This window comes from Passer domesticus, chromosome 7 (genome assembly GCF_036417665.1).
Source record: "Passer domesticus isolate bPasDom1 chromosome 7, bPasDom1.hap1, whole genome shotgun sequence".
In the NCBI taxonomy this organism is placed as follows: Eukaryota; Metazoa; Chordata; class Aves; order Passeriformes; family Passeridae; genus Passer; species Passer domesticus.
The window spans coordinates 23,257,684-23,279,274 of NC_087480.1; positions in this window are offsets into that span (position 1 = coordinate 23,257,684).

Below are 21,591 nucleotides of genomic sequence, written 5' to 3' on the forward strand. Positions count from 1 at the left end.
CTCATCTGTGCGGAAGTTCAGCAGGCTGCCGGCCACACCAGGCCACCGGGCAATGGACATGAACGATGCCCTTTCCCGTGAGAAACAAAAGTCACCAGGCCAGGTTCCTGATGTCAGTTTGCAGGAGGCGCTTGGCACTGTCAAACCAGCCACAGTTGCCTGTGGTGGTACTTTCCATCTGGGAGGTATCTTCAACAGTGCGGAATTTCAGCAGGCAGCCAGCCACTCTGGGCCACCCGTCCATGGATAGGAACGAAAGGCTTTCCCCAGAGAAACAAAACTCACCCGGCCAGGTTCCTGATGTCAGTTTGCAGGAGGCACTTGGCACTGTCAAACCAGCCACAGGTGCCTGTGGGGGCACTTTTCATCTGGGAGGCATCCTGATCCATGCGGAATTTCAGCAGGCAGCCGGCCACTCCGGGCCACTGGGCTCTGAACAAGAATGATGGCCTTTCCCCAGAGAAACAAAAGTCACCAGGCCAGGTTCCTGATGTCAGTTTGCAGGAGGCACTTGGCACTGTCAAACCAGCCACAGTTGCCTGTGGTGGCACCTTACATCTGGGAGGTATCCTGATCCGTGTGGAATTTCAGCAGGCAGCAGGCAAGTACGGGCCACCGGGCCTGGACATGAACCATGGCCTTTCCCCTGAGAAAGAAAATCACCAGGCCAGGTTTCTGATGTCAGTTTGCAGGAAGCACTTGGCACTGTCAAACCAGCCACAGTTGCCTGTGGGGGCTCCTTTCCTCTGGGAGTTATCCGCATCCGTGCGGAATTTCAACAGGCAGCCGGCCACTCCAGGCCACCTGGCCCTGGAGTGGAGCGATGGCTTTTCCCCAGAGAAACAAAAGTCACCAGGCCAGGTTCCTGATGTCAGTTTGCAGGAGGCACTTGGCACTGTCAAACCAGCCACACGCACCTGTATGGGCACCTTGCATCTGGGAGGTATCCTCATCTGTGCGGAAGTTCAGCAGGCTGCCGGCCACACCAGGCCACCGGGCACTGGACACGAACGATGCCCTTTCCCGTGAGAAACAAAAGTCACCAGGCCTGGTTCCTGATGTCAGTTTGCAGGAGGCGCTTGGCACTGTCAAACCAGCCACAGTTGCCTGTGGTGGTACTTTCCATCTGGGAGGTATCTTCAACAGTGCGGAATTTCAGCAGGCAGCCAGCCACTCTGGGCCACCCGTCCATGGATAGGAACGAAAGGCTTTCCCCTGAGAAACAAAAGTCACCAGGCCAGGTTCCTGATGTCAGTTTGCAGGAGGCACTTGGCACTGTCAAACCAGCCACAGGTGCCTGTGGGGGCACTTTTCATCTGGGAGGCATCCCGATCCATGCGGAATTTCAGCAGGCAGCCGGCCACTCCGGGCCACCAGGCCCTGGACAAGAACCACGGCTTTTCCCTAGGGAAACAAAAGTCACCCGGCCAGGTTCCTGATGTCAGTTTGCAGGAGGCACTTGGCACTGTCAAACCAGCCACAGTTGCCTGTGGGGGCACTTTCCATCTGGGAGGCATCCCGATCCATGCGGAATTTCAGCAGGCAGCCGGACACTCCAGGCCGCAAGGCCCTGGACATGAATCATGGTCTTTCCCCAGAGAAAGGAAAGTCACAAGGCCAGGTTCCTGATGTCATTTTGCAGGAGGCACATGGCACTGTCAAACCAGCCACAGGTGCCTGTGGGGGCACCTTGCATCTCGGCGGCATCCTGATCCATGCCGAATTCCAGCAGGCAGCCGGCCACTCCGGGCCATTAGACCTTGGACACGTACAATGGCCTTTCCCCAGAGAAACAAAACTCACCCGGCCAGGTTCCTGATGTCAGTTTGCAGGAGGCACTTGGCACTGACAAACCAGCCACAGTTGCCTGTGGGGGCTCCTTTCATCTGGGAGTTATCCGCATCCGTGCGGAATTTCAACAGGCAGCCGGCCACTCCAGGCCACCTGGCCTTGGAGTGGAGCGATGGCTTTTCCCCAGAGAAACAAAAGTCACCCGGCCAGGTTCCTGATGTCAGTTTGCAGGAGGCACTTGGCACTGTCAAACCAGCCACACGCACCTGTATGGGCACCTTGCATCTGGGAGGTATCCTCATCTGTGCGGAAGTTCAGCAGGCTGCCGGCCACACCAGGCCACCGGGCAATGGACATGAACGATGCCCTTTCCCGTGAGAAACAAAAGTCACCAGGCCAGGTTCCTGATGTCAGTTTGCAGGAGGCGCTTGGCACTGTCAAACCAGCCACAGTTGCCTGTGGTGGTACTTTCCATCTGGGAGGTATCTTCAACAGTGCGGAATTTCAGCAGGCAGCCAGCCACTCTGGGCCACCCGTCCATGGATAGGAACGAAAGGCTTTCCCCAGAGAAACAAAACTCACCCGGCCAGGTTCCTGATGTCAGTTTGCAGGAGGCACTTGGCACTGTCAAACCAGCCACAGGTGCCTGTGGGGGCACTTTTCATCTGGGAGGCATCCTGATCCATGCGGAATTTCAGCAGGCAGCCGGCCACTCCGGGCCACTGGGCTCTGAACAAGAATGATGGCCTTTCCCCAGAGAAACAAAACTCACCAGGCCAGGTTCCTGATGTCAGTTTGCAGGAGGCACTTGGCACTGTCAAACCAGCCACAGTTGCCTGTGGTGGCACCTTACATCTGGGAGGTATCCTGATCCGTGTGGAATTTCAGCAGGCAGCAGGCAAGTACGGGCCACCGGGCCCTGGACATGAACCATGGCCTTTCCCCTGAGAAAGAAAATCACCAGGCCAGGTTTCTGATGTCAGTTTGCAGGAAGCACTTGGCACTGTCAAACCAGCCACAGTTGCCTGTGGGGGCTCCTTTCATCTGGGAGTTATCCGCATCCGTGCGGAATTTCAACAGGCAGCCGGCCACTCCAGGCCACCTGGCCTTGGAGTGGAGCGATGGCTTTTCCCCAGAGAAACAAAAGTCACCAGGCCAGGTTCCTGATGTCAGTTTGCAGGAGGCACTTGGCACTGTCAAACCAGCCACACGCACCTGTATGGGCACCTTGCATCTGGGAGGTATCCTCATCTGTGCGGAAGTTCAGCAGGCTGCCGGCCACACCAGGCCACCGGGCACTGGACACGAACGATGCCCTTTCCCCAGAGAAACAAAAGTCACCAGGCCAGGTTCTTGATGTCAGTTTGCAGGAGGCGCTTGGCACTGTCAAACCAGCCACAGTTGCCTGTGGTGGTACTTTCCATCTGGGAGGTATCTTCAACAGTGCGGAATTTCAGCAGGCAGCCAGCCACTCTGGGCCACCCGTCCATGGATAGGAACGAAAGGCTTTCCCCTGAGAAACAAAAGACACCAGGCCAGGTTCCTGATGTCAGTTTGCAGGAGGCACTTGGCACTGTCAAACCAGCCACAGGTGCCTGTGGGGGCACTTTTCATCTGGGAGGCATCCCGATCCATGCGGAATTTCAGCAGGCAGCCGGCCACTCCGGGCCACCAGGCCCTGGACAAGAACCACGGCTTTTCCCTAGGGAAACAAAAGTCACCCGGCCAGGTTCCTGATGTCAGTTTGCAGGAGGCACTTGGCACTGTCAAACCAGCCACAGGTGCCTGTGGGGGCACTTTCCATCTGGGAGGCATCCCGATCCATGCGGAATTTCAGCAGGCAGCCGGGCACTCCAGGCCGCAAGGCCCTGGACATGAATCATGGTCTTTCCCCAGAGAAAGGAAAGTCACAAGGCCAGGTTCCTGATGTCATTTTGCAGGAGGCACATGGCACTGTCAAACCAGCCACAGGTGCCTGTGGGGGCACCTTGCATCTCGGCGGCATCCTGATCCATGCCGAATTCCAGCAGGCAGCCGGCCACTCCGGGCCATTAGACCTTGGACACGTACAATGGCCTTTCCCCAGAGAAATAAAAGTCACCAGGCCAGGTTCCTGATGTCAGTTTGCAGGAGGCACTTGGCACTGTCAAACCAGCCACAGTTGCCTGTGGGGGCTCCTTTCATCTGGGAGTTATCCGCATCCGTGCGGAATTTCAACAGGCAGCCGGCCACTCCAGGCCACCTGGCCTTGGAGTGGAGCGATGGCTTTTCCCCAGAGAAACAAAAGTCACCCGGCCAGGTTCCTGTTGTCAGTTTGCAGGAGGCACTTGGCACTGTCAAACCAGCCACACGCACCTGTATGGGCACCTTGCATCTGGGAGGTATCCTCATCTGTGCGGAAGTTCAGCAGGCTGCCGGCCACACCAGGCCACCGGGCAATGGACATGAACGATGCCCTTTCCCGTGAGAAACAAAAGTCACCAGGCCAGGTTCCTGATGTCAGTTTGCAGGAGGCGCTTGGCACTGTCAAACCAGCCACAGTTGCCTGTGGTGGTACTTTCCATCTGGGAGGTATCTTCAACAGTGCGGAATTTCAGCAGGCAGCCAGCCACTCTGGGCCACCCGTCCATGGATAGGAACGAAAGGCTTTCCCCAGAGAAACAAAACTCACCCGGCCAGGTTCCTGATGTCAGTTTGCAGGAGGCACTTGGCACTGTCAAACCAGCCACAGGTGCCTGTGGGGGCACTTTTCATCTGGGAGGCATCCTGATCCATGCGGAATTTCAGCAGGCAGCCGGCCACTCCGGGCCACTGGGCTCTGAACAAGAATGATGGCCTTTCCCCAGAGAAACAAAACTCACAAGGCCAGGTTCCTGATGTCAGTTTGCAGGAGGCACTTGGCACTGTCAAACCAGCCACAGTTGCCTGTGGTGGCACCTTACATCTGGGAGGTATCCTGATCCGTGTGGAATTTCAGCAGGCAGCAGGCAAGTACGGGCCACCGGGCCCTGGACATGAACCATGGCCTTTCCCCTGAGAAAGAAAATCACCAGGCCAGGTTTCTGATGTCAGTTTGCAGGAAGCACTTGGCACTGTCAAACCAGCCACAGTTGCCTGTGGGGGCACCTTTCATCTCGGCGGCATCCTGGTCCGTGCAGAATTTCAGCAGGGGGCCGGCCACTCAGGACACCAGGCTCAGGATATGAACCATGGCCTTTCCCCAGAGAAACAAAAGTCACCAGGCCAGGTTCCTGATGTCAGTTTGCAGGAGGCACTTGGCACTGTCAAACCAGCCACAGGTGCCTGTGGGGCACCTTGCATCTCGGAGGTATCCTGATCCGTGCGGAATTTCAGCAGTCAGTCGGCCACTTTGGGCCACAGTTTGTAGGATATGAACCATGGCCTTTCCCCAGAGAAACAAAAGTCACCAGGTCAGGTTCCTGATGTCAGTGTGCAGGAGGCACTTGGCACTGTCAAACCAGCCACAGTTGCCTGTGGGGGCACCTTGCATCTCGGCGGCATCCTGATCCATGCCGAATTCCAGCAGGCAGCCGGCCACTCCGGGCCATTAGACCTTGGACACGTACAATGGCCTTTCCCCAGAGAAATAAAAGTCACCAGGCCAGGTTCCTGATGTCAGTTTGCAGGAGGCACTTGGCACTGTCAAACCAGCCACAGTTGCCTGTGGGGGCTCCTTTCATCTGGGAGTTATCCGCATCCGTGCGGAATTTCAACAGGCAGCCGGCCACTCCAGGCCACCTGGCCTTGGAGTGGAGCGATGGCTTTTCCCCAGAGAAACAAAAGTCACCCGGCCAGGTTCCTGTTGTCAGTTTGCAGGAGGCACTTGGCACTGTCAAACCAGCCACACGCACCTGTATGGGCACCTTGCATCTGGGAGGTATCCTCATCTGTGTGGAAGTTCAGCAGGCTGCCGGCCACACCAGGCCACCGGGCAATGGACATGAACGATGCCCTTTCCCGTGAGAAACAAAAGTCACCAGGCCAGGTTCCTGATGTCAGTTTGCAGGAGGCGCTTGGCACTGTCAAACCAGCCACAGTTGCCTGTGGTGGTACTTTCCATCTGGGAGGTATCTTCAACAGTGCGGAATTTCAGCAGGCAGCCAGCCACTCTGGGCCACCCGTCCAAGGATAGGAACGAAAGGCTTTCCCCTGAGAAACAAAAGACACCAGGCCAGGTTCCTGATGTCAGTTTGCAGGAGGCACTTGGCACTGTCAAACCAGCCACAGTTGCCTGTGGGGGCTCCTTTCATCTGGGAGTTATCCGCATCCGTGCGGAATTTCAACAGGCAGCCGGCCACTCCAGGCCACCTGGCCCTGGAGTGGAGCGATGGCTTTTCCCCAGAGAAACAAAAGTCACCCGGCCAGGTTCCTGATGTCAGTTTGCAGGAGGCACTTGGCACTGTCAAACCAGCCACACGCACCTGTATGGGCACCTTGCATCTGGGCGGTATCCTCATCTGTGCGGAAGTTCAGCAGGCTGCCGGCCACACCAGGCCACCGGACACTGGACACGAACGATGCCCTTTCCCGTGAGAAACAAAAGTCACCAGGCCAGGTTCCTGATGTCAGTTTGCAGGAGGCGCTTGGCACTGTCAAACCAGCCACAGTTGCCTGTGGTGGTACTTTCCATCTGGGAGGTATCTTCAACAGTGCGGAATTTCAGCAGGCAGCCAGCCACTCTGGGCCACCCGTCCATGGATAGGAACGAAAGGCTTTCCCCTGAGAAACAAAAGACACCAGGCCAGGTTCCTGATGTCAGTTTGCAGGAGGCACTTGGCACTGTCAAACCAGCCACAGGTGCCTGTGGGGGCACTTTTCATCTGGGAGGCATCCCGATCCATGCGGAATTTCAGCAGGCAGCCGGGCACTCCAGGCCGCAAGGCCCTGGACATGAATCATGGTCTTTCCCCAGAGAAAGGAAAGTCACAAGGCCAGGTTCCTGATGTCATTTTGCAGGAGGCACATGGCACTGTCAAACCAGCCACAGGTGCCTGTGGGGGCACCTTGCATCTCGGCGGCATCCTGATCCATGCCGAATTCCAGCAGGCAGCCGGCCACTCCGGGCCATTAGACCTTGGACACGTACAATGGCCTTTCCCCAGAGAAATAAAAGTCACCAGGCCAGGTTCCTGATGTCAGTTTGCAGGAGGCACTTGGCACTGTCAAACCAGCCACAGTTGCCTGTGGGGGCTCCTTTCATCTGGGAGTTATCCGCATCCGTGCGGAATTTCAACAGGCAGCCGGCCACTCCAGGCCACCTGGCCTTGGAGTGGAGCGATGGCTTTTCCCCAGAGAAACAAAAGTCACCCGGCCAGGTTCCTGATGTCAGTTTGCAGGAGGCACTTGGCACTGTCAAACCAGCCACACGCACCTGTATGGGCACCTTGCATCTGGGAGGTATCCTCATCTGTGCGGAAGTTCAGCAGGCTGCCGGCCACACCAGGCCACCGGGCAATGGACATGAACGATGCCCTTTCCCCAGAGAAACAAAAGTCACCAGGCCAGGTTCCTGATGTCAGTTTGCAGGAGGCACTTGGCACTGTCAAACCAGCCACAGTTGCCTGTGGTGGCACCTTACATCTGGGAGGTATCCTGATCCGTGTGGAATTTCAGCAGGCAGCAGGCAAGTACGGGCCACCGGGCCCTGGACATGAACCATGGCCTTTCCCCTGAGAAAGAAAATCACCAGGCCAGGTTTCTGATGTCAGTTTGCAGGAAGCACTTGGCACTGTCAAACCAGCCACAGTTGCCTGTGGGGGCTCCTTTCATCTGGGAGTTATCCGCATCCGTGCGGAATTTCAACAGGCAGCCGGCCACTCCAGGCCACCTGGCCCTGGAGTGGAGCGATGGCTTTTCCCCAGAGAAACAAAAGTCACCCGGCCAGGTTCCTGATGTCAGTTTGCAGGAGGCACTTGGCACTGTCAAACCAGCCACACGCACCTGTATGGGCACCTTGCATCTGGGAGGTATCCTCATCTGTGCGGAAGTTCAGCAGGCTGCCGGCCACACCAGGCCACCGGGCACTGGACACGAACGATGCCCTTTCCCGTGAGAAACAAAAGTCACCAGGCCAGGTTCCTGATGTCAGTTTGCAGGAGGCGCTTGGCACTGTCAAACCAGCCACAGTTGCCTGTGGTGGTACTTTCCATCTGGGAGGTATCTTCAACAGTGCGGAATTTCAGCAGGCAGCCAGCCACTCCGGGCCACCCGTCCATGGATAGGAACGAAAGGCTTTCCCCTGAGAAACAAAAGACACCAGGCCAGGTTCCTGATGTCAGTTTGCAGGAGGCACTTGGCACTGTCAAACCAGCCACAGGTGCCTGTGGGGGCACTTTTCATCTGGGAGGCATCCCGATCCATGCGGAATTTCAGCAGGCAGCCGGCCATTCCGGGCCATTAGACCTTGGACAGGTACAATGGCCTTTCCCCAGAGAAATAAAAGTCACCAGTCCAGGTTCCTGATGTCAGTTTGCAGGAGGCACTTGGCACTGTCAAACCAGCCACAGTTGCCTGTGGGGGCTCCTTTCATCTGGGAGTTATCCGCATCCGTGCGGAATTTCAACAGGCAGCCAGCCACTCCAGGCCACCTGGCCTTGGAGTGGAGCGATGGCTTTTCCCCAGAGAAACAAAAGTCACCAGGCCAGGTTCCTGATGTCAGTTTGCAGGAGGCACTTGGCACTGTCAAACCAGCCACACGCACCTGTATGGGCACCTTGCATCTGGGAGGTATCCTCATCTGTGCGGAAGTTCAGCAGGCTGCCGGCCACACCAGGCCACCGGGCAATGGACACGAACGATGCCCTTTCCCGTGAGAAACAAAAGTCACCAGGCCAGGTTCCTGATGTCAGTTTGCAGGAGGCGCTTGGCACTGTCAAACCAGCCACAGTTGCCTGTGGTGGTACTTTCCATCTGGGAGGTATCTTCAACAGTGCGGAATTTCAGCAGGCAGCCAGCCACTCTGGGCCACCCGTCCATGGATAGGAACGAAAGGCTTTCCCCAGAGAAACAAAACTCACCCGGCCAGGTTCCTGATGTCAGTTTGCAGGAGGCACTTGGCACTGTCAAACCAGCCACAGGTGCCTGTGGGGGCACTTTTCATCTGGGAGGCATCCTGATCCATGCGGAATTTCAGCAGGCAGCCGGCCACTCCGGGCCACTGGGCTCTGAACAAGAATGATGGCCTTTCCCCAGAGAAATAAAAGTCACCCGGCCAGGTTCCTGATGTCAGTTTGCAGGAGGCACTTGGCACTGTCAAACCAGCCACAGTTGCCTGTGGTGGCACCTTACATCTGGGAGGTATCCTGATCCGTGTGGAATTTCAGCAGGCAGCAGGCAAGTACGGGCCACCGGGCCCTGGACATGAACCATTGCCTTTCCCCTGAGAAAGAAAATCACCAGGCCAGGTTCCTGATGTCAGTTTGCAGGAAGCACTTGGCACTGTCAAACCAGCCACAGTTGCCTGTGGGGGCTCCTTTCATCTGGGAGTTATCCGCATCCGTGCGGAATTTCAACAGGCAGCCGGCCACTCCAGGCCACCTGGCCCTGGAGTGGAGCGATGGCTTTTCCCCAGAGAAACAAAAGTCACCCGGCCAGGTTCCTGATGTCAGTTTGCAGGAGGCACTTGGCACTGTCAAACCAGCCACACGCACCTGTATGGGCACCTTGCATCTGGGAGGTATCCTCATCTGTGCGGAAGTTCAGCAGGCTGCCGGCCACACCAGGCCACCGGGCACTGGACACGAACGATGCCCTTTCCCGTGAGAAACAAAAGTCACCAGGCCAGGTTCCTGATGTCAGTTTGCAGGAGGCGCTTGGCACTGTCAAACCAGCCACAGTTGCCTGTGGTGGTACTTTCCATCTGGGAGGTATCTTCAACAGTGCGGAATTTCAGCAGGCAGCCAGCCACTCTGGGCCACCCGTCCATGGATAGGAACGAAAGGCTTTCCCCTGAGAAACAAAAGACACCAGGCCAGGTTCCTGATGTCAGTTTGCAGGAGGCACTTGGCACTGTCAAACCAGCCACAGGTGCCTGTGGGGGCACTTTTCATCTGGGAGGCATCCCGATCCATGCGGAATTTCAGCAGGCAGCCGGCCACTCCGGGCCACCAGGCCCTGGACAAGAACCACGGCTTTTCCCTAGGGAAACAAAAGTCACCCGGCCAGGTTCCTGATGTCAGTTTGCAGGAGGCACTTGGCACTGTCAAACCAGCCACAGTTGCCTGTGGGGGCACTTTCCATCTGGGAGGCATCCCGATCCATGCGGAATTTCAGCAGGCAGCCGGGCACTCCAGGCCGCAAGGCCCTGGACATGAATCATGGTCTTTCCCCAGAGAAAGGAAAGTCACAAGGCCAGGTTCCTGATGTCATTTTGCAGGAGGCACATGGCACTGTCAAACCAGCCACAGGTGCCTGTGGGGGCACCTTGCATCTCGGCGGCATCCTGATCCATGCCGAATTCCAGCAGGCAGCCGGCCACTCCGGGCCATTAGACCTTGGACACGTACAATGGCCTTTCCCCAGAGAAATAAAAGTCACCAGGCCAGGTTCCTGATGTCAGTTTGCAGGAGGCACTTGGCACTGTCAAACCAGCCACAGTTGCCTGTGGGGGCTCCTTTCATCTGGGAGTTATCCGCATCCGTGCGGAATTTCAACAGGCAGCCGGCCACTCCAGGCCACCTGGCCTTGCAGTGGAGCGATGGCTTTTCCCCAGAGAAACAAAAGTCACCCGGCCAGGTTCCTGATGTCAGTTTGCAGGAGGCACTTGGCACTGTCAAACCAGCCACACGCACTTGTATGGGCACCTTGCATCTGGGAGGTATCCTCATCTGTGCGGAAGTTCAGCAGGCTGCCGGCCACACCAGGCCACCGGGCAATGGACATGAACGATGCCCTTTCCCGTGAGAAACAAAAGTCACCAGGCCAGGTTCCTGATGTCAGTTTGCAGGAGGCGCTTGGCACTGTCAAACCAGCCACAGTTGCCTGTGGTGGTACTTTCCATCTGGGAGGTATCTTCAACAGTGCGGAATTTCAGCAGGCAGCCAGCCACTCTGGGCCACCCGTCCATGGATAGGAACGAAAGGCTTTCCCCAGAGAAACAAAACTCACCCGGCCAGGTTCCTGATGTCAGTTTGCAGGAGGCACTTGGCACTGTCAAACCAGCCACAGTTGCCTGTGGGGGCACCTTTCATCTCGGCGGCATCCTGGTCCGTGCAGAATTTCAGCAGGGGGCCGGCCACTCAGGACACCAGGCTCAGGATATGAACCATGGCCTTTCCCCAGAGAAACAAAAGTCACCAGGCCAGGTTCCTGATGTCAGTTTGCAGGAGGCACTTGGCACTGTCAAACCAGCCACAGGTGCCTGTGGGGGCACCTTGCATCTCGGCGGCATCCTGATCCATGCCGACTTCCAGCAGGCAGCCGGCCACTCCGGGCCATTAGACCTTGGACACGTACAATGGCCTTTCCCCAGAGAAATAAAAGTCACCAGGCCAGGTTCCTGATGTCAGTTTGCAGGAGGCACTTGGCACTGTCAAACCAGCCACAGTTGCCTGTGGGGGCTCCTTTCATCTGGGAGTTATCCGCATCCGTGCGGAATTTCAACAGGCAGCCGGCCACTCCAGGCCACCTGGCCTTGGAGTGGAGCGATGGCTTTTCCCCAGAGAAACAAAAGTCACCCGGCCAGGTTCCTGATGTCAGTTTGCAGGAGGCACTTGGCACTGTCAAACCAGCCACACGCACCTGTATGGGCACCTTGCATCTGGGAGGTATCCTCATCTGTGCGGAAGTTCAGCAGGCTGCCGGCCACACCAGGCCACCGGGCAATGGACATGAACGATGCCCTTTCCCGTGAGAAACAAAAGTCACCAGGCCAGGTTCCTGATGTCAGTTTGCAGGAGGCGCTTGGCACTGTCAAACCAGCCACAGTTGCCTGTGGTGGTACTTTCCATCTGGGAGGTATCTTCAACAGTGCGGAATTTCAGCAGGCAGCCAGCCACTCTGGGCCACCCGTCCATGGATAGGAACGAAAGGCTTTCCCCTGAGAAACAAAACTCACAAGGCCAGGTTCCTGATGTCAGTTTGCAGGAGGCACTTGGCACTGTCAAACCAGCCACAGGTGCCTGTGGGGGCACTTTTCATCTGGGAGGCATCCTGATCCATGCGGAATTTCAGCAGGCAGCCGGCCACTCCGGGCCACTGGGCTCTGAACAAGAATGATGGCCTTTCCCCAGAGAAACAAAACTCACAAGGCCAGGTTCCTGATGTCAGTTTGCAGGAGGCACTTGGCACTGTCAAACCAGCCACAGTTGCCTGTGGTGGCACCTTACATCTGGGAGGTATCCTGATCCGTGTGGAATTTCAGCAGGCAGCAGGCAAGTACGGGCCACCGGGCCCTGGACATGAACCATGGCCTTTCCCCTGAGAAAGAAAATCACCAGGCCAGGTTTCTGATGTCAGTTTGCAGGAAGCACTTGGCACTGTCAAACCAGCCACAGTTGCCTCTGGGGGCACCTTTCATCTCGGCGGCATCCTGGTCCGTGCAGAATTTCAGCAGGGGGCCGGCCACTCAGGACACCAGGCTCAGGATATGAACCATGGCCTTTCCCCAGAGAAACAAAAGTCACCAGGCCAGGTTCCTGATGTCAGTTTGCAGGAGGCACTTGGCACTGTCAAACCAGCCACAGGTGCCTGTGGGGCACCTTGCATCTCGGAGGTATCCTGATCCGTGCGGAATTTCAGCAGTCAGCCGGCCACTTTGGGCCACAGTTTGTAGGATATGAACCATGGCCTTTCCCCAGAGAAACAAAAGTCACCAGGTCAGGTTCCTGATGTCAGTGTGCAGGAGGCACTTGGCACTGTCAAACCAGCCACAGTTGCCTCTGGGGGCACCTTGCATCTCGGCGGCATCCTGATCCATGCCGAATTCCAGCAGGCAGCCGGCCACTCCGGGCCATTAGACCTTGGACACGTACAATGGCCTTTCCCCAGAGAAATAAAAGTCACCAGGCCAGGTTCCTGATGTCAGTTTGCAGGAGGCACTTGGCACTGTCAAACCAGCCACAGTTGCCTGTGGGGGCTCCTTTCATCTGGGAGTTATCCGCATCCGTGCGGAATTTCAACAGGCAGCCGGCCACTCCAGGCCACCTGGCCTTGGAGTGGAGCGATGGCTTTTCCCCAGAGAAACAAAAGTCACCCGGCCAGGTTCCTGATGTCAGTTTGCAGGAGGCACTTGGCACTGTCAAACCAGCCACACGCACCTGTATGGGCACCTTGCATCTGGGAGGTATCCTCATCTGTGCGGAAGTTCAGCAGGCTGCCGGCCACACCAGGCCACCGGGCAATGGACATGAACGATGCCCTTTCCCGTGAGAAACAAAAGTCACCAGGCCAGGTTCCTGATGTCAGTTTGCAGGAGGCGCTTGGCACTGTCAAACCAGCCACAGTTGCCTGTGGTGGTACTTTCCATCTGGGAGGTATCTTCAACAGTGCGGAATTTCAGCAGGCAGCCAGCCACTCTGGGCCACCCGTCCATGGATAGGAACGAAAGGCTTTCCCCAGAGAAACAAAACTCACCCGGCCAGGTTCCTGATGTCAGTTTGCAGGAGGCACTTGGCACTGTCAAACCAGCCACAGTTGCCTGTGGGGGCACTTTTCATCTGGGAGTTATCCGCATCCGTGCGGAATTTCAACAGGCAGCCAGCCACTCCAGGCCACCTGGCCCTGGAGTGGAGCGATGGCTTTTCCCCAGAGAAACAAAAGTCACCCGGCCAGGTTCCTGATGTCAGTTTGCAGGAGGCACTTGGCACTGTCAAACCAGCCACACGCACCTGTATGGGCACCTTGCATCTGGGAGATATCCTCATCTGTGCGGAAGTTCAGCAGGCTGCCGGCCACACCAGGCCACCGGGCAATGGACATGAACGATGCCCTTTCCCGTGAGAAACAAAAGTCACCAGGCCAGGTTCCTGATGTCAGTTTGCAGGAGGCGCTTGGCACTGTCAAACCAGCCACAGTTGCCTGTGGTGGTACTTTCCATCTGGGAGGTATCTTCAACAGTGCGGAATTTCAGCAGGCAGCCAGCCACTCTGGGCCACCCGTCCATGGATAGGAACGAAAGGCTTTCCCCAGAGAAACAAAACTCACCCGGCCAGGTTCCTGATGTCAGTTTGCAGGAGGCACTTGGCACTGTCAAACCAGCCACAGGTGCCTGTGGGGGCACTTTTCATCTGGGAGGCATCCTGATCCATGCGGAATTTCAGCAGGCAGCCGGACACTCCAGGCCGCAAGGCCCTGGACATGAATCATGGTCTTTCCCCAGAGAAAGGAAAGTCACAAGGCCAGGTTCCTGATGTCATTTTGCAGGAGGCACATGGCACTGTCAAACCAGCCACAGGTGCCTGTGGGGGCACCTTGCATCTCGGCGGCATCCTGATCCATGCCGAATTCCAGCAGGCAGCCGGCCACTCCGGGCCATTAGACCTTGGACACGTACAATGGCCTTTCCCCAGAGAAATAAAAGTCACCAGGCCAGGTTCCTGATGTCAGTTTGCAGGAGGCACTTGGCACTGTCAAACCAGCCACAGTTGCCTGTGGGGGCTCCTTTCATCTGGGAGTTATCCGCATCCGTGCGGAATTTCAACAGGCAGCCGGCCACTCCAGGCCACCTGGCCTTGGAGTGGAGCGATGGCTTTTCCCCAGAGAAACAAAAGTCACCCGGCCAGGTTCCTGATGTCAGTTTGCAGGAGGCACTTGGCACTGTCAAACCAGCCACACGCACTTGTATGGGCACCTTGCATCTGGGAGGTATCCTCATCTGTGCGGAAGTTCAGCAGGCTGCCGGCCACACCAGGCCACCGGGCAATGGACATGAACGATGCCCTTTCCCGTGAGAAACAAAAGTCACCAGGCCAGGTTCCTGATGTCAGTTTGCAGGAGGCGCTTGGCACTGTCAAACCAGCCACAGTTGCCTGTGGTGGTACTTTCCATCTGGGAGGTATCTTCAACAGTGCGGAATTTCAGCAGGCAGCCAGCCACTCTGGGCCACCCGTCCATGGATAGGAACGAAAGGCTTTCCCCAGAGAAACAAAACTCACCCGGCCAGGTTCCTGATGTCAGTTTGCAGGAGGCACTTGGCACTGTCAAACCAGCCACAGTTGCCTGTGGGGGCACCTTTCATCTCGGCGGCATCCTGGTCCGTGCAGAATTTCAGCAGGGGGCCGGCCACTCAGGACACCAGGCTCAGGATATGAACCATGGCCTTTCCCCAGAGAAACAAAAGTCACCAGGCCAGGTTCCTGATGTCAGTTTGCAGGAGGCACTTGGCACTGTCAAACCAGCCACAGGTGCCTGTGGGGGCACCTTGCATCTCGGCGGCATCCTGATCCATGCCGACTTCCAGCAGGCAGCCGGCCACTCCGGGCCATTAGACCTTGGACACGTACAATGGCCTTTCCCCAGAGAAATAAAAGTCACCAGGCCAGGTTCCTGATGTCAGTTTGCAGGAGGCACTTGGCACTGTCAAACCAGCCACAGTTGCCTGTGGGGGCTCCTTTCATCTGGGAGTTATCCGCATCCGTGCGGAATTTCAACAGGCAGCCGGCCACTCCAGGCCACCTGGCCTTGGAGTGGAGCGATGGCTTTTCCCCAGAGAAACAAAAGTCACCCGGCCAGGTTCCTGATGTCAGTTTGCAGGAGGCACTTGGCACTGTCAAACCAGCCACACGCACCTGTATGGGCACCTTGCATCTGGGAGGTATCCTCATCTGTGCGGAAGTTCAGCAGGCTGCCGGCCACACCAGGCCACCGGGCAATGGACATGAACGATGCCCTTTCCCGTGAGAAACAAAAGTCACCAGGCCAGGTTCCTGATGTCAGTTTGCAGGAGGCGCTTGGCACTGTCAAACCAGCCACAGTTGCCTGTGGTGGTACTTTCCATCTGGGAGGTATCTTCAACAGTGCGGAATTTCAGCAGGCAGCCAGCCACTCTGGGCCACCCGTCCATGGATAGGAACGAAAGGCTTTCCCCTGAGAAACAAAACTCACAAGGCCAGGTTCCTGATGTCAGTTTGCAGGAGGCACTTGGCACTGTCAAACCAGCCACAGGTGCCTGTGGGGGCACTTTTCATCTGGGAGGCATCCTGATCCATGCGGAATTTCAGCAGGCAGCCGGCCACTCCGGGCCACTGGGCTCTGAACAAGAATGATGGCCTTTCCCCAGAGAAACAAAACTCACAAGGCCAGGTTCCTGATGTCAGTTTGCAGGAGGCACTTGGCACTGTCAAACCAGCCACAGTTGCCTGTGGTGGCACCTTACATCTGGGAGGTATCCTGATCCGTGTGGAATTTCAGCAGGCAGCAGGCAAGTACGGGCCACCGGGCCCTGGACATGAACCATGGCCTTTCCCCTGAGAAAGAAAATCACCAGGCCAGGTTTCTGATGTCAGTTTGCAGGAAGCACTTGGCACTGTCAAACCAGCCACAGTTGCCTCTGGGGGCACCTTTCATCTCGGCGGCATCCTGGTCCGTGCAGAATTTCAGCAGGGGGCCGGCCACTCAGGACACCAGGCTCAGGATATGAACCATGGCCTTTCCCCAGAGAAACAAAAGTCACCAGGCCAGGTTCCTGATGTCAGTTTGCAGGAGGCACTTGGCACTGTCAAACCAGCCACAGGTGCCTGTGGGGCACCTTGCATCTCGGAGGTATCCTGATCCGTGCGGAATTTCAGCAGTCAGCCGGCCACTTTGGGCCACAGTTTGTAGGATATGAACCATGGCCTTTCCCCAGAGAAACAAAAGTCACCAGGTCAGGTTCCTGATGTCAGTGTGCAGGAGGCACTTGGCACTGTCAAACCAGCCACAGTTGCCTCTGGGGGCACCTTGCATCTCGGCGGCATCCTGATCCATGCCGAATTCCAGCAGGCAGCCGGCCACTCCGGGCCATTAGACCTTGGACACGTACAATGGCCTTTCCCCAGAGAAATAAAAGTCACCAGGCCAGGTTCCTGATGTCAGTTTGCAGGAGGCACTTGGCACTGTCAAACCAGCCACAGTTGCCTGTGGGGGCTCCTTTCATCTGGGAGTTATCCGCATCCGTGCGGAATTTCAACAGGCAGCCGGCCACTCCAGGCCACCTGGCCTTGGAGTGGAGCGATGGCTTTTCCCCAGAGAAACAAAAGTCACCCGGCCAGGTTCCTGATGTCAGTTTGCAGGAGGCACTTGGCACTGTCAAACCAGCCACACGCACCTGTATGGGCACCTTGCATCTGGGAGGTATCCTCATCTGTGCGGAAGTTCAGCAGGCTGCCGGCCACACCAGGCCACCGGGCAATGGACATGAACGATGCCCTTTCCCGTGAGAAACAAAAGTCACCAGGCCAGGTTCCTGATGTCAGTTTGCAGGAGGCGCTTGGCACTGTCAAACCAGCCACAGTTGCCTGTGGTGGTACTTTCCATCTGGGAGGTATCTTCAACAGTGCGGAATTTCAGCAGGCAGCCAGCCACTCTGGGCCACCCGTCCATGGATAGGAACGAAAGGCTTTCCCCAGAGAAACAAAACTCACCCGGCCAGGTTCCTGATGTCAGTTTGCAGGAGGCACTTGGCACTGTCAAACCAGCCACAGGTGCCTGTGGGGGCACTTTTCATCTGGGAGGCATCCTGATCCATGCGGAATTTCAGCAGGCAGCCGGCCACTCCGGGCCACTGGGCTCTGAACAAGAATGATGGCCTTTCCCCAGAGAAACAAAACTCACAAGGCCAGGTTCCTGATGTCAGTTTGCAGGAGGCACTTGGCACTGTCAAACCAGCCACAGTTGCCTGTGGTGGCACCTTACATCTGGGAGGTATCCTGATCCGTGTGGAATTTCAGCAGGCAGCAGGCAAGTACGGGCCACCGGGCCCTGGACATGAACCATGGCCTTTCCCCTGAGAAAGAAAATCACCAGGCCAGGTTTCTGATGTCAGTTTGCAGGAAGCACTTGGTACTGTCAAACCAGCCACAGTTGCCTGTGGGGGCACCTTTCATCTCGGCGGCATCCTGGTCCGTGCAGAATTTCAGCAGGGGGCCGGCCACTCAGGACACCAGGCTCAGGATATGAACCATGGCCTTTCCCCAGAGAAACAAAAGTCACCAGGCCAGGTTCCTGATGTCAGTTTGCAGGAGGCACTTGGCACTGTCAAACCAGCCACAGGTGCCTGTGGGGCACCTTGCATCTCGGAGGTATCCTGATCCGTGCGGAATTTCAGCAGTCAGCCGGCCACTTTGGGCCACAGTTTGTAGGATATGAACCATGGCCTTTCCCCAGAGAAACAAAAGTCACCAGGTCAGGTTCCTGATGTCAGTGTGCAGGAGGCACTTGGCACTGTCAAACCAGCCACAGTTGCCTGTGGGGGCACCTTGCATCTCGGCGGCATCCTGATCCATGCCGAATTCCAGCAGGCAGCCGGCCACTCCGGGCCATTAGACCTTGGACACGTACAATGGCCTTTCCCCAGAGAAATAAAAGTCACCAGGCCAGGTTCCTGATGTCAGTTTGCAGGAGGCACTTGGCACTGTCAAACCAGCCACAGTTGCCTGTGGGGGCTCCTTTCATCTGGGAGTTATCCGCATCCGTGCGGAATTTCAACAGGCAGCCGGCCACTCCAGGCCACCTGGCCTTGGAGTGGAGCGATGGCTTTTCCCCAGAGAAACAAAAGTCACCCGGCCAGGTTCCTGATGTCAGTTTGCAGGAGGCACTTGGCACTGTCAAACCAGCCACACGCACCTGTATGGGCACCTTGCATCTGGGAGGTATCCTCATCTGTGCGGAAGTTCAGCAGGCTGCCGGCCACACCAGGCCACCGGGCAATGGACATGAACGATGCCCTTTCCCGTGAGAAACAAAAGTCACCAGGCCAGGTTCCTGATGTCAGTTTGCAGGAGGCGCTTGGCACTGTCAAACCAGCCACAGTTGCCTGTGGTGGTACTTTCCATCTGGGAGGTATCTTCAACAGTGCGGAATTTCAGCAGGCAGCCAGCCACTCTGGGCCACCCGTCCATGGATAGGAACGAAAGGCTTTCCCCAGAGAAACAAAACTCACCCGGCCAGGTTCCTGATGTCAGTTTGCAGGAGGCACTTGGCACTGTCAAACCAGCCACAGTTGCCTGTGGGGGCACTTTTCATCTGGGAGTTATCCGCATCCGTGCGGAATTTCAACAGGCAGCCGGCCACTCCAGGCCACCTGGCCTTGGAGTGGAGCGATGGCTTTTCCCCAGAGAAACAAAAGTCACCCGGCCAGGTTCCTGATGTCAGTTTGCAGGAGGCACTTGGCACTGTCAAACCAGCCACACGCACCTGTATGGGCACCTTGCATCTGGGAGATATCCTCATCTGTGCGGAAGTTCAGCAGGCTGCCGGCCACACCAGGCCACCGGGCAATGGACATGAACGATGCCCTTTCCCGTGAGAAACAAAAGTCACCAGGCCAGGTTCCTGATGTCAGTTTGCAGGAGGCGCTTGGCACTGTCAAACCAGCCACAGTTGCCTGTGGTGGTACTTTCCATCTGGGAGGTATCTTCAACAGTGCGGAATTTCAGCAGGCAGCCAGCCACTCTGGGCCACCCGTCCATGGATAGGAACGAAAGGCTTTCCCCAGAGAAACAAAACTCACCCGGCCAGGTTCCTGATGTCAGTTTGCAGGAGGCACTTGGCACTGTCAAACCAGCCACAGGTGCCTGTGGGGGCACTTTTCATCTGGGAGGCATCCTGATCCATGCGGAATTTCAGCAGGCAGCCGGCCACTGCGGGCCACTGGGCTCTGAACAAGAATGATGGCCTTTCCCCAGAGAAACAAAACTCACCAGGCCAGGTTCCTGATGTCAGTTTGCAGGAGGCACTTGGCACTGTCAAACCAGCCACAGTTGCCTGTGGTGGCACCTTACATCTGGGAGGTATCCTGATCCGTGTGGAATTTCAGCAGGCAGCAGGCAAGTACGGGCCACCGGGCCCTGGACATGAACCATGGCCTTTCCCCTGAGAAAGAAAATCACCAGGCCAGGTTTCTGATGTCAGTTTGCAGGAAGCACTTGGCACTGTCAAACCAGCCACAGTTGCCTGTGGGGGCTCCTTTCATCTGGGAGTTATCCGCATCCGTGCGGAATTTCAACAGGCAGCCGGCCACTCCAGGCCACCTGGCCCTGGAGTGGAGCGATGGCTTTTCCCCAGAGAAACAAAAGTCACCAGGCCAGGTTCCTGATGTCAGTTTGCAGGAGGCACTTGGCACTGTCAAACCAGCCACACGCACCTGTATGGGCACCTTGCATCTGGGAGGTATCCTCATCTGTGCGGAAGTTCAGCAGGCTGCCGGCCACACCAGGCCACCGGGCACTGGACACGAACGATGCCCTTTCCCGTGAGAAACAAAAGTCACCAGGCCAGGTTCCTGATGTCAGTTTGCAGGAGGCGCTTGGCACTGTCAAACCAGCCACAGTTGCCTGTGGTGGTACTTTCCATCTGGGAGGTATCTTCAACAGTGCGGAATTTCAGCAGGCAGCCAGCCACTCTGGGCCACCCGTCCATGGATAGGAACGAAAGGCTTTCCCCTGAGAAACAAAAGACACCAGGCCAGGTTCCTGATGTCAGTTTGCAGGAGGCACTTGGCACTGTCAAACCAGCCACAGGTGCCTGTGGGGGCACTTTTCATCTGGGAGGCATCCCGATCCATGCGGAATTTCAGCAGGCAGCCGGCCACTCCGGGCCACCAGGCCCTGGACAAGAACCACGGCTTTTCCCTAGGGAAACAAAAGTCACCCGGCCAGGTTCCTGATGTCAGTTTGCAGGAGGCACTTGGCACTGTCAAACCAGCCACAGTTGCCTGTGGGGGCACCTTGCATCTCGGCGGCATCCTGATCCATGCCGAATTACAGCAGGCAGCCGGCCACTCCGGGCCATTAGACCTTGGACACGTACAATGGCCTTTCCCCAGAGAAATAAAAGTCACCAGGCCAGGTTCCTGATGTCAGTTTGCAGGAGGCACTTGGCACTGTCAAACCAGCCACAGTTGCCTGTGGGGGCTCCTTTCATCTGGGAGTTATCCGCATCCGTGCGGAATTTCAACAGGCAGCCGGCCACTCCAGGCCACCTGGCCTTGGAGTGGAGCGATGGCTTTTCCCCAGAGAAACAAAAGTCACCCGGCCAGGTTCCTGATGTCAGTTTGCAGGAGGCACTTGGCACTGTCAAACCAGCCACACGCACCTATATGGGCACCTTGCATCTGGGAGGTATCCTCATCTGTGCGGAAGTTCAGCAGGCTGCCGGCCACACCAGGCCACCGGGCAATGGACATGAACGATGCCCTTTCCCGTGAGAAACAAAAGTCACCAGGCCAGGTTCCTGATGTCAGTTTGCAGGAGGCGCTTGGCACTGTCAAACCAGCCACAGTTGCCTGTGGTGGTACTTTCCATCTGGGAGGTATCTTCAACAGTGCGGAATTTCAGCAGGCAGCCAGCCACTCTGGGCCACCCGTCCATGGATAGGAACGAAAGGCTTTCCCCAGAGAAACAAAACTCACCCGGCCAGGTTCCTGATGTCAGTTTGCAGGAGGCACTTGGCACTGTCAAACCAGCCACAGTTGCCTGTGGGGGCACTTTTCATCTGGGAGTTATCCGCATCCGTGCGGAATTTCAACAGGCAGCCGGCCACTCCAGGCCACCTGGCCTTGGAGTGGAGCGATGGCTTTTCCCCAGAGAAACAAAAGTCACCCGGCCAGGTTCCTGATGTCAGTTTGCAGGAGGCACTTGGCACTGT